This window comes from Dermacentor variabilis, chromosome 10, assembly GCF_050947875.1.
Source record: "Dermacentor variabilis isolate Ectoservices chromosome 10, ASM5094787v1, whole genome shotgun sequence".
NCBI classification, from domain to species: Eukaryota; Metazoa; Arthropoda; class Arachnida; order Ixodida; family Ixodidae; genus Dermacentor; species Dermacentor variabilis.
This window is the reverse complement of record NC_134577.1, coordinates 79,552,430-79,565,673: the sequence shown is the minus strand read 5'-3', so window position 1 is coordinate 79,565,673 and position 13,244 is coordinate 79,552,430. Positions and strand designations below refer to the sequence as shown.

At 46.7% G+C, this 13,244-nt stretch overlaps 1 protein-coding gene across 4 annotated transcripts in view; it reads right to left on the bottom strand.

The window, feature by feature from the left end:
- The window catches only part of Atg10 (Autophagy-related 10), an 85,792-nt gene that overhangs the window by 56,730 nt on the left and 15,818 nt on the right, over positions 1-13,244 (bottom strand). The gene's annotated exons all lie outside the window — the stretch shown is intronic.

The window sequence follows — 13,244 nt, the reverse complement described above, 5'->3', positions numbered from 1 at the left end:
TGGACCAATGTCCTAGAGCTTTTTCCTCTGTAAAGGGGCGATTGTCCAGTTTTGCGAGAGCGGTCACGAGCACTTTTCTTCGCACTGCGTAACGGGGACAGTCACATAGGAGGTGTTGAATCGTCTCCTCGCAGCCGCAGGTGTCACAAGTAGGGCTGTCGGCCATGCCAATGCGGAATGAATATGAGTTCGTGAATGCCACGCCGAGCCACAGGCGGCACAGAAGTGTTGCTTCCGCTCGTGGCAACCCTGGTGGTAGGCGGAGTTGCAGACGTGGATCCAATTTGTGGAGACGTGCGTTCGTGAAATCACTGGTGTTCCACAGATTCTGCGTAAGCTCGCGGGCGAGGGAGCGAAGACTCGTGGCTGCATCTGTTCTTGACAGCGGTATGGGTATAATCTGGGCACCATCATGAGCCGACCGGGCAGCGTCATCCGCACTGTCATTTCCTGAAATTCCACAGTGTCCCGGTATCCACTGGTAGATGATGTTGTGTCCCTTGTTGATTGCGTGATGGTGGAGCAGTCGGATGTCTGCGACTAGGTGCTCATTTGGTCCATGGTTGAAGTGAAGCTCGCAGTAAAATTGAGTATGAAGAACGGCTGATGAATATGGAAGAAAGTAAATGGGCTGGGAGACTGTTGAGGTATTTGTACAGGAAAAACAATAATTCACAGCGGAGGAAAAGAACTAGGAAGCTTACCAGCAAGTATGTGGCCTGTATGGTGGGCAACACAGCAACAAAGAAGGTCAAGCGGAAAGTCAGAGAGGCTGAAATAATCTCATTGGTGGCGGCAATGGAAAAGGAACCTGTCATGAGTAACTACTTAAGAGGAAAAAAACTAAATAAGGAAAGAAACAATTTATGATAACTCAAAGGGAAGCGCATTACCTTTCGAAGCGACATCAGGTTGCCCTAGAACACACACCTATAAAGCGAGATATAAGAAGGAAGAAGCATGTGCTTGTTGCGGTAAAGCTAGGGAAACAGTGGAAGATGTTTTATTAGTATGTGAAGACGTCTGCCCAGCGGTAGATTTAGGCACCACTGGCCTCCTTGAAGTCCTTGGGTTCAGCGAGAGCAGGGGGAAAGTAAACATGTCCGCAATAGATTAGTAAGAGGCTATTGGAAGATTGGTGGAAGAAAAGTAGAGAAACGACAAAAAACGGAGACGTGCAAGAACAAAGTTCGCAATAGGGGGACAAAAATTTTGGTTATGGAAATTTATCGTGGTTTTTTCTTCTTTATTTTCTTTTTTCCCTTTTTAAACATAGGTATGACATTAGGCAGTATATAATAGCAAGAGCTTGGTGGCGCAACCCACCGCCCCGTTCCAAAGGGGACGCTCATAACATCCATCCATCGTTGAGCCACCATTGGGAATGATGGGAAGTACACGGATTTGTCCGATCTTCGTGGTTGTGGATTCGGACGTTCTTGTGGATTCGTTCATTACGCTTTGTATGCCTTAATTGTCGCAAATTTCGGAGCAATCTATACTTCTCTAAGTGCAGAAGACGCCGCGTACACGTAGAATCGCTACTAATTGCAACGGTTCAGCTTGTCGAGGTGGCCAAATCGAAACGCGCCAAGCTCTCAATGAAATGGCATGCCCACGATAAATTCATAAGGACGTTATATGTCACTTGTAGATATGTGCATCCGTGGCGTGATGGTTTCAATATAGGGTGTCTGTGCTAAGAGGTCCTGTGTTCGAATCCTGGCCTCGGACAATTTAATTATGTTTATTTAACTATTTATTACGCACTACATTGCTGAAAATGACGAGTTTACAAAGTCACGAAGCCGTTTGAAGCTAGAAGGACGACGAAGTTTAGCCAAATCCATGTGTTTCCCATAATTCCCATGATGGCTCATTGCGGCCCCGTTGCAGCTCCCGTAGATACAGTAGTCGGATACAACCCGAAGTCTGCAGTGAAGCCCCGCCCACGCCCTCATAACAGCCAGCCGCTATTCCGCCGCGAGACTGCAAATAGTTCGTACTTCAAACTTTCCGTGTTACCTAAATAGGGCGGTAAAGACAAAAATAAAGTTATAATCGCGTAATTTTGTACATTTTCATTCGTTTATTATAGTGGAACGGCGAAAGCCTAATTCTTTATTTAAGTGACATAAAATGCTTGGTTCGGTGCAACTATTTAATGCCAAGTTTCACTTCAGTCGGCAGTGAACTTTCATGAGTAATACGGGGTCAGCAGTGAAATGAACCGTACCGCGGACTTTTGAAGAGTGAAATGCTCAGACTCCATAAACCCTGTACATGTTTGTTGCACGCCTCATCGCTTCCGCCGATGAAAAGACTCATCAAGAACAGCAGACGCTCCGGAGGCAAAAAGTACGACGCCATTTTGAAATGGTCGCACGACGACGATTTTGTTTGTCTCCCCGATTGTCTGGCGGAGTAACAACCCCGCGCGGTCCGTGTGCCTTGGTTGCCAACTGCTGTTTTTTTTAGTTGCATCCCACTATAGCGCCACAGTTATCTTAGTAATTATTGTACGAAACTCTTTGTCATCGCCAAAGATGCTGACGCAATGCGAATCCGATGCCTGGAGCCGCTGTCGCTCACTTCGCCACGGTCCGCGCCCACGGTTCCTTCGCGCGAAGCGCGATTGAGAGAACTGCAATGCGATAGCGCACGAGCGCAGTCACGTGGTTTTATTTCATATTTCGCGGGCTTTCGTTAAACGCAAAAAAAAAAAAAATCGTCACGCAGCATGTACGCTGTCACAAAAGGTTGGATCGGTCGTTTCTGGATCCCCTCTACAACGCAACGAAAACGCACCTGGCCGTAAAGTAAATATTTAAAAATTCATAATGGGCCTTATTTAATTTACTAATTGAGCGGAATGTAAAATGCTCTAAGGAGCGACACGCGACGACGAACCATATGCCGTTGGTTTCGTTCAGCTGCGGCTAACCACTTTTATCAAAAAAAAAAAAAAATCCTTGGTTCAAGTTGCGTGAAACACTCTGAATATAGGGTACGTGTTTCAGCTATCGTTAACCAAGCTGTTCAACAACAACAACAACAACAACAACAACAACAACAACAACAACAACAACAACAACAACAACAACAACAACAACAACAACAGTAAAAAAAGCAAGGGGCAAGTTACGATCTTAGGACCGTTATGTTCGGTCATCACACCTCTGACGATCGAACAACTTTGGTTTTATAATTGTATTTTGCACCGTCTACCTTAAATTATTTTTTTCGTTATAAAGCTTGGCCAACGTTAGCTGACACACACGGTATACAATTACATGTAAAGTCTTTTTTTTTTTGTTAAGCAGTTATTCATTACATGTTGTGTTATAATCGTCTCTGTAGGCTTCGTCGAGCCGCCTCTATATGCATTTTAAGGACCAGGAAATCATCGACGTTTTCTGGTATTCGCTAACCAGAAAACATCCCCGCTAATTTCCAAGCATTTAAAGTGAACTGAATTTATTTCTAGGATACTATTGATCGATCACTGCTGCCACGCAGCCTTTCAGAAGGGCCTAGAAACACCCCGCGTGGGGTCAAGAAAACTGAACCTAGTCGTCGAACTCGTTGCGTCTTCACACATATGTGGGCGGTTTGACGCGGGCATTGACACCGCTCGCAGACAAGACAGGTCGTCTGGATTCATCAATAATTCAGCAACGAATGTTTATAAGGGTATGCAAGGCGAAGGCCCGGAATCCTGTCATGGACGGGTTCGCTTAGTAACCAAGTTGACGCGTTAGCATGTTCCAGCCTTATATATATATATATATATATATATATATATATATATATATATATATATATATATATATATATATATATATACGTAGCGAAATGGCTCACGATGGAAATCTACAGATACAGAAGTTTCTCAGTGGCGAAATTTTCGAATCGTTTACAAAAATATTCGGAAATAAAAACGGAGAAATAGCTTGGACTGTGGAATAACATACTGAATGTTTCTTACTGCTAGTTCAAAAATGCGTATAAGGCATGGAAAATATGGAGGCTACTATTGGCACAAAGAAAATCCTATTATATTTGTTTAATCTTGTAACGCCCCATTCTGAGGCTCAAGAGTTCGAGACCTGGAAAGTGGAGGCTGCGATCTGGTTTGCTCATGACAACGCAAGCAAGGAAACTATAGATGGGCACAGACAGTTAGGCACGTTGTAGAATATCACTGGAATATAGCAAATGACTGCCAGTATACTATTCGCAAGGAGGCATAAATAGTACATTACTATTCTGCTCGTCAATTATGGAAGCACGGGGAGGCATGAGAGAGCAAGAAGTCCATGAAAGAAACCGCCAGACTTCCAGATATCGCCGAAAGGAATCAACATTTCCAGGTACTCCCTCAGTAACTGGTGCCAGCCGAGCTTACAGCAACTAATGCCTCTTCACACAGCGTTACTCAGAATACGTGCTGAAGGTATGGCAAGCTATAGAACGAAGCTGAACGTCGGCTGTCAACGGCCGGCTACATGTAGGGGTCGACCACACGAATGGTGTCGCTGAAGCTTAAAGGGGATACTGAAATGACATTTCAGTCCGATTAGCATTCTTAGCCTATTTCAGCCAATGTCTGTCTGTCTGTCTGTCTGTCTGTCTGTCTGTCTGTCTGTCTGTCTGCCTCTTCACGCCGCTCTTAAATAAAAGAAGTTATTTAAAATTTGTCCGGTGCCGGATGGAATCGTACCCGCGTCACACTGGTTCCTTAGCCACGGCATCCCGACGCTTCAGCGGTGCGCGCCACAACTGCCCGCATTAGAACGCACCGGCGCACAACCAGTGCAACCTCGGAGGCCACTCGATCTCAGATGGAGACTTCGGGCGCGCGCCTCTGGGTGGCGCAGCGTGTCCGGGGGGAAAGCGCGAGAGAGGAGTCCGGCTGCAGTACACACGGCTCACACACGACGCGTTCTGCGAGAAAAGTGAGATGGTAGGTGCATTAGATCTAACTGCACGCGTGAGCAGTGGCTGAATTGTGTACTTTCTTTATTGCGATAGCAATTATACGGACATTCCAGGCACATTTCTGCCATCGGCGTCGCCGTGGCCGTGAGGTTCCGTATCAAATCGTCGCCGAGCGCCGAATGCTGTATGTGCGAGTGAAAGGGTGCGAGGGTGAGCTGGCGATCGCGGCTCAATCTCGCGCACGAGAGGGAGGAAAGCGGGGAGGAAGCGCGCCGTCTTCCGTCGCGCGCAAGTCTCCGCGGTGAGGGTAGGGTGGGTGGGGAGGGGGCGTTCCGCCCGCGCCCGCCCGCGCCGCTGTATCTTGAAAGCCATAGTTACGTATTCGACGGCTCGACGCCGAGGGCGGCAGGACGACCGGCCCAAGGAACAGACGACCCACGCAGCGCCAGAAAGACACAGACGTTTATTTCAGCGACGCGCTTTTTGAGCGCTAAGCAGCCAATCAGGGGGCGGCAAAAGTAAAGAAAAGAAATCGCGGCAAGCGGGGCAATCTTATCAGCAGATTCCAACGTAGAGTGCGACCAGCACCGCGAATGTTAGACTATCTGCGACGGGGACAGAGTCCGCCGTGCGCTGTGTTTCGGCGGCTTAGTTCGCGCAGATGCGAGGCGCAGCAATAATGTCAATTCGCTCACTGCTTCTGCCGCACTGCCGCACTCCAGCGTTTTGACAGCGAGTTTCCGTGGTCATCGAGCGAGATGAGTTCATGTTTGCTTGTGCGCGCGTGACACCGTGCTTGTTAATTTATTTAGTATGCCTATGTTTACAAGTTTATGCGGCCGATAGAACTACTATCCTTACTTCATATATCTGTCCACTAATTCGCTATCGCAATCGATGCTTCGCCTTTCGGGGGAAACTACAACTTTTTTTGCTTTGGATGAAGGTCGATTCTCGACATCGAAACCCTAGAAAAAGTACAAACAAGCCTCAGGGCTCTCCCTTAATCGAGAGTAGATGTAAGCATGAAATGGCAACCGGCAAAGCAGATTGGTCGGAGACGATACTAGCCACAATCTTAATATGGGTGTAGTGCATGTTCGCAACGGCGCACCCCACCAGACCACAACGCACCACGCCATACTGTGCGCTGGTCCATATGGACGCTGCCAAGCTAGAAGAAGAAAACCGGCTGAAGGTGGCGCGACCTTGGAAAATCTCGATTCTTGCTTCGTGATCTCGACGCAAGAGGTCACGTGTAGGGGTGCCACTGAGCAAAGGGGGCTGGTTTCACGGCGCGTTCACTTGCCAAGGCTGGCTGCGTGACGTCATGCTCTCTCGTAACTTTTTGCTAATTACACGAAGGTAAAGCAGCGCTTCCAGACGCGTCCGGCGCCACGTCTCAGAGAGCAGCTCGGCGAGCGCAGTAGGTCCGCAGCAAATTCCATTTCCCAGAATTCAAGGTTGCTATTGGAAATGACAAATAAAACTTCAGCGCACCAGAAGTTACAAATTGGGTGATATTGGCAACAAACATTAGGAAGAACTTGGAAGCAATATTTTTTGTAACGTCTTTGGGAAGTACGTAGCGGATGTAATGCGGTCCTCTACGAAGTGTGGGGGGGATCTCGTTTTGTTCTCGCAGAACCTGCCCGGATGTTCTCGTTTTTGAGTGCCCGGATAACGGCTCTGGCTTTTGGCTCAAGGTCACTCGAAGGTCGCCGACAATGGGAACTAAAAACATTTCGTGCTTAATAATTTACTTTATTGAGCTTTTCTACGACACTGTTTCGTTGTCGCAGCAAAACGTTGCAATTCGAAACTTCACGGTACAGAGCGTGCGTCCGAACCAAAAACGCTTCCCAAGACGTTGATTCCCAGAGTGCATCGGGTATGCATAATGGTTTATACATCTAAGCACAACGGCGCAAATCAGTCAAGACGGAACCACGCTTTAAATGGAGCCCCGAATTCGCGCATTTACCGATTTCCGGCCTAACAGGTCCCGGAGTTTAGAAACTAAGTGCCTGACGCATTGTTCGATTAAGTGACCCCCGCTCCTCTTCTAAGCCTTGTACCACTGTGGTGCAAACTGCGGCTGTATTTTGATTTAGTCTTCTCACATATACATTACTGCTACAGCTAGTATGTGGTTCAACAACGTTAACAAACCTTCCAAAAATAAGAGAGAAATGTGAAAGCAATCGATAACCTTTCGTTCCGCTGTTCAACTGAACGTGCTTTTTCTAGACATACCTTACTTAGAATCACTGAAGTCTCCAACAAGAAACTTGCTATCTAGCTGTATAAAGATCATTTGAGGTGTTCACAAAATCAAGTATCTAGATCACTAAACACCAAATCAACCAGCTGCTACCAAGACCAACCAACTACCAAACCAAGACAGCTGTTCAATTCTCAATGAGGAAAGTTAAAATCCATGCCTGATGGATTGAAGCAAACAAATATTTCAGTAAGAAAAGGCTCGTTTACGTTTACAGACTTTTGTAAAGGAAATTGTGGGATTCCTTTAGTGAGCCGGGTTCTTATTCCTTTGTAAAATAATCGCATGGGAGAGTAGAAATAGTACGGAATAATGTTAATTTGGTCAACGAACTGTAGGTGCGTGACCTTTGTAAAACTTATGAAACCACTAACATAGAAGGCTCATCTTTGTGCAGCTTTTTGGGGATTTGAGAATGCGCCACTTCTTGGTCAGAATAACCTCGTACACTCTAAGAAAAAAAGGACTAAAAGGGGTAGGGAGGTTAGTCCTTTTGGGGACTAACTGATTTGCCACAACCATTAGTCCTTTTGGGGACGAACTGACATGGGATGAACTCTTACTCCCCATGCGCTTACTCCTTCGGGGACTAACAGTTGCCCCTGCCCGATGGTCCTCAAGGGAGTAACTGTAATTCGTTCCGATGCTCCGCAAAGGTGTAATTAATTAAAATAGGCATTTATACCCTAATAAAAAAATTAATGAGCTGAAAAAAAAAACGTACCCCACAGCAGGATTCGAACTCACGTCCTCTCGCTCACAAGTCAGGTACTCTAACCACTTCACCACGCCGCTTGCATGGCAAGACGGGCTATTTCGACAAGGTTAAGCATGGGAACGCAAGTGCGGCAATATAGAAGAGACTGTATTTTGTGCAAGCTATGCAGTCAGAGTCTAACGTTGAGTGTACTTGCAACCATAAGCGACTGCGAAAAGAAATCAGCCCGAGTATTTTTAGGGTGATTTAAACTGAGGCACTACGCCATGTATACGTGTAGCGAGCTCAAATGGGGCACCGAAGACGACAGAGAAGGGCAATTTCTCTGTCGCTTAGCGCGTGCCATTTGAGCTACACGTCGCTTCAGTTCGCAACCTCCTTGGGACGGAAGGAACTTAGGTACTATAGACCAAGAAAATCTAGCCGTCTATCAGTGACTTGCGCGTTTAATGTGTATCGCTCACTTATGGGGTGCGCACGAAGGGCATGCCTCTTCACATTCCAGTTTTAAGTTTCACGTAATTTTCTCACGAAGAGGCAAGGTGCTGCTTTGCATGTAGTTCAATAGACAATGCACGAACTTCGAACCATCCACGATTTATAGACAATACCGTTTTCGCCGCATCGCTCCATGACACGGACGAAAACGGCGAAGTGCCTGGGGAGTAACTGTTGCCGTTCGTCCTCCCATTGCTCTCTTTCCGAGCAGGGACTAAACACTTACTCTCCGAAATTTGCACACGGCCCGCACATTCATGCAGTTAGTCCTTTGAGGGACGAAAGCGCCCTTTTTAGGACTAACGGCGCAGTTACTCCCGTTTTCCCCGGGATTTTTCTTAGAGTGTATATATGCCGAAAAGGACATGATCGACGTCGACAGAGGTCACTGGAGCAAACTCGTATTTGGGTACGTTTGATGGTTCTACGCTCTCCGAGATTCATGAGCAAGAAGGTACGACGTACATCAAGATGGCAAGTTGCGCCTACATAGAAATATCGAAGTGAAATATTGAAACATTAAAATATTATAGAAATATCTCGAAGTGGAAAGAGCACGCGGACAGGTAGATGAGGGAGCAGCGCGTCACAACAGTTTTCGCACTGTTGTATACTTTGTATAGTGGTTAGTTCATTAAATTATGCTGGTTAGCTCTTTACCGACAAATATCGGACTTGTGTTGCGAGAACCGCACGCTGCGTTGCCTGCGTGAGCAACAAATATATATACACTGTAGAAATGTTTACACCCTCACGGTTGTTTTCTTGTCGCACTGCTAACACCCTTACAGCTATAGGGCCTCACAAAAATTTGTAGAGGACGACAACTAGACGTGCGATGACAAAAGACGCAGTTGAAAACTACGTAATCGTTCTGACAGCCTTGGGCGCAAAGAAATGTCCGACAGGAGAGTTTCATCATCATCATCATCAGCAGCAGCAGCAGCAGCAGCAGCAGCAGCAGCAGCAGCCTGGTTACGCCCACTGCAGGGCAAAGGCCTCTCCCATACTTCTCCAACAACCCCGGTCATGTACTAATCGTGGCCATGTCATGCCTGCAAACTTCTTAATCTCATCCGGCCACCTAACTTTCTGCCGCCCCCTGCTACGCTTCCCTTCCCTTGGGATCCAGTCCGTAACCCTTAATGACCATCGGTTATCTTCCCTCCTCATTACATGTCCTGCCCATGCCGATTTCTTTTTCTTGATTTCAACTAAGATGTCATTAACTCGCGTTTGTTCCCTCACCCAATCTGCTCTTTTCTTATCCCTTAACGTTACACCTATCATTCTTCTTTCCATAGCTCGTTGCGTCGTCCTCAATTTGAGTAGAACCCTTTTCGTAAGCCTCCAGGTTTCTGCCCCGTAGCTGAGTACTGGTAAGACACAGCTATTATATACTTTTCTCTTGAGGGATAATGGCAACCTGCTGTTCATGATCTGAGAATGCCTGCTAAACGCACCCCAGCCCATTCTTATTCTTCTGATTATTTCCGTCTCATGAGCCGGATCCGCCGTCACTACCTGCCCTAAGTAGATGTATTCCCTTACGACTTCCAGTGCCTCACTGTCTATTGTAAATTGCTGTTCTCTTCCGAGACTGTTAAGCATTACTTTAGTTTTCTGCAGATTAATTTTAGACCCACTCTTCTGCTTTGCCTCTCCAGGTCAGTGAGCATGCATTGCAATTGGTCCCCTGAGTTACTAAGCAAGGTATAATATCATCAGGAGAGTTTCATCGGGTGCTATGTTTCAAAGTGATAGTCGGGGAGAAATCGGTTTTATTTTTGTGAAACCATTCCCAGATACGGGATTTTTAGCATTAAATCTAAAGATGTACAGAATAATACACTCAGTTTATTTTATCAGAATGAATCACGGGCTTCTTAACTCTAACGCGCTAAACTGGTGTTTGTTTCAAGCTTGCAATAGGGGGGGGGGGGGAGGGGCGTCAGGGTTTTCTATAAGATACTCTGCGAAATTTGGCGTTTGTTTGGAAATGAATCAGTACTGATGAGAGTAACGAGCATTGATAACTTCTAAGAAATTAAACACTTTATTCACGAGAAGCTGCTCACCGATTCTTTACACACCCTCGTTTACATACATTATCCTCTGCATGCGCAACATGTCGGTCTCCATTCGAGACCTGTCCGGTCGTTGAACGTCTCAGCTGGGAGAAAGTTCTCTCGACCTCACCGCTTCCATTAGCTATGCACAACAATCTGTGGGCAAGTTTGTTTTTGTCCACACTTACAATGCGTGAACAATAGAGCCTATGGAACACATTTAATTTTACCCAACGAGGACGCGTGTGCAAAGATAGTAGTGGCGGTTCAGAATCGGTGAGCCGCCACCTCCGGCCCGCGCGTACGTCTTCGATGCCAGGACAGCACGGCGACGGCGCGAACGTGCCTCAAGCGTCCGCATAATTGCTCGCGCAAGGAAACTGACAGTCACTTAAGTATCCTTACGCGATTTGAATGCGAAAGCATTATGACTTCTCTAATTAATTGGTTACGTCCATGATACGTGACGTCCTACGCTGTCATGTGTCCTTCACAACTCTACCTTAACGCACCTTAATCCTCCTCGCTCTAATTTGTATCAACTTTAATCTACTTTAAGGTATCTTTATTCTGCCTTGCTCTAATTTGTACCAGCATAAATCCACCTTAATCCACTATAGTTCACCTTCATTCCCTTCACTCCACCTTAAATCACCTTACTCTAACTTGTTCTAACTTTAATTCTATGTTACTACAGAGGTCATAGAAGACGCGCATGACGTCACTGACGATGATGATCTTTGTTACCACTCGTTGCGGAAAACGTCGGCTTTTCTGCCTCATGGAACGTATAATGCTTTCGCATTGATAAAATGGCTCTCGGGCTCTCAGAGACCGTGCCGGCGATAAGAGCGACCCCCCGTATGACGATGAGCATGCGCTGTTTCGGGTACCATAGTAACGGATCGTAAGGCTTCCCGTGAGGAGACGCCACAAACTACTAATTGACAGAAGTGTCCGTGCATTGTGCAGCGTTTACGCTGCTTCAACTGCAGCATCCACGTTCCTGTATTAGAGAGATTGAATTATGGATTGGCGTATAGGACAGACAATATGATATCTTTTGAACAGCCGGTCCTGTGCATACATTAAGTTAAATGTTATTTGAAAGTTTGATGAAGACGTTGTGCTACGTCTGTTGCTTGAAAGGGTAGCATTAGCGACTTTGTTTGATCTTTCGATCTTTATACTTATTATTCTGTGGTATCACACATGTAACTTACGTGGAACATCCTTGGGAGTGAAGGTCTGGTTAAGGCAGTACGGCGCCACTAAAGGAAACGTACGTTATTAATAAAAGTACAGATTGTAGGGGAAGGACTACGTAGCGGTGAGAGCTTTGGATGAGATAAATGACGTTCAAAAAGAAAAAAAGAGAGGTCTCCAATCCACGTTGTGAAGGTGTTTGGACAGCGACGCTGTTAACGACAACTGGAACGAGCATCCTTGCGACACGTAGGTTGAAATCATTCACGTGGCGACATTCACATGCACTTTACATAATTATTAGCCTACGATGTTTGGACGGTTTGGAACTTGGCTTGCGCCACTACTTCGTGCACCTACAAAGAGTGGACCAGAGGGAAGGGAAATTCGCCGTGCCTCGTATGTACGCTGCTCTTCAGGAGTCCTCACTATACCTCGCCTTCCCATAGCACTGTCACAACACAAATCACTTGCTAGGCGGATTCTTTCTTACGTACGAAACTGTGCTTACGTCACTAGCTACCTGCTTCGTATACTGCAGTCAAGCTGCCGTCGCCGCGGCAGCTTGCACAACAGTGTAATGTTTACCGGGAAACGTATGCGGGGAGCGCTATACGTGCATCGCATTCTTATCATCACTCACATGGTTCGGATGCTTGTTTCGAGCGTGTTCTTTTTTATGGAAACGTATACGCTGTTCTGTATGTTGCATGCGTGATTCCAAAGAATTTGCACACTGTTCGATTCACTTTGCCGAGTGCTTAATTGTAGCCTCTGCCTTACGGGGAGGGGGGGCAGGGGTACGAGAGCCATTGCATTGTGGGGTACGAGCCGTTGACGATGATAGTTTTTCTGTCGACGTTACGCCACGAAGAAATCCCGGGATCCTAGCCATATACAGCTTCGCTGTGAAAGCGCATCGCCCAGCGATTCGAGTGCGAAGCTCGGCGCGTGTGGCTGCCGGCGCTTCCTGCGCCACCAGCGGACAACGAGCTGATGCCTTTTTGCTGTACCATGGCCTCCGAGATCACCACCGCGCGCGTTTGGGCGATCTCGGAGGCCATGGCTGTACGATTAAAGCGGGAACCCTTTTTTTTATGGGGCATCGTGACTGCATTTGGTCCCGCCAGCGATTACCCAGCGCCGACCACGCATATGGGGTCCGATATCATCGTGTTTGAATCGCTGAGCACTGTGTATGAGCAGAAAGGAGGCTAGAGGAATATGACGGCTGAGGAATATGACTGAAGATAGGCGGGCGGCTAAGACATTTAGGCAACTACATATAGGAGAAGCTTCCACTGACAGTGGAGGCAGAGAACAAGGAAACTAACTAGCAAATATTACATTAACGATGGGGACAGTGACAAGAAAAACAGGAGTCAAACGTAAGTTTAGAGATGCAGAAACCGCACATTGGCTAAAGGCACGATGGAGAAGAAGCGAGCGATACAAATGCCTCAAGCGGCGAAGAATTGAATGAAAAAAGAAAAGTTTTGCGATGATTCAAAGGGTGTACGTAGCGCAG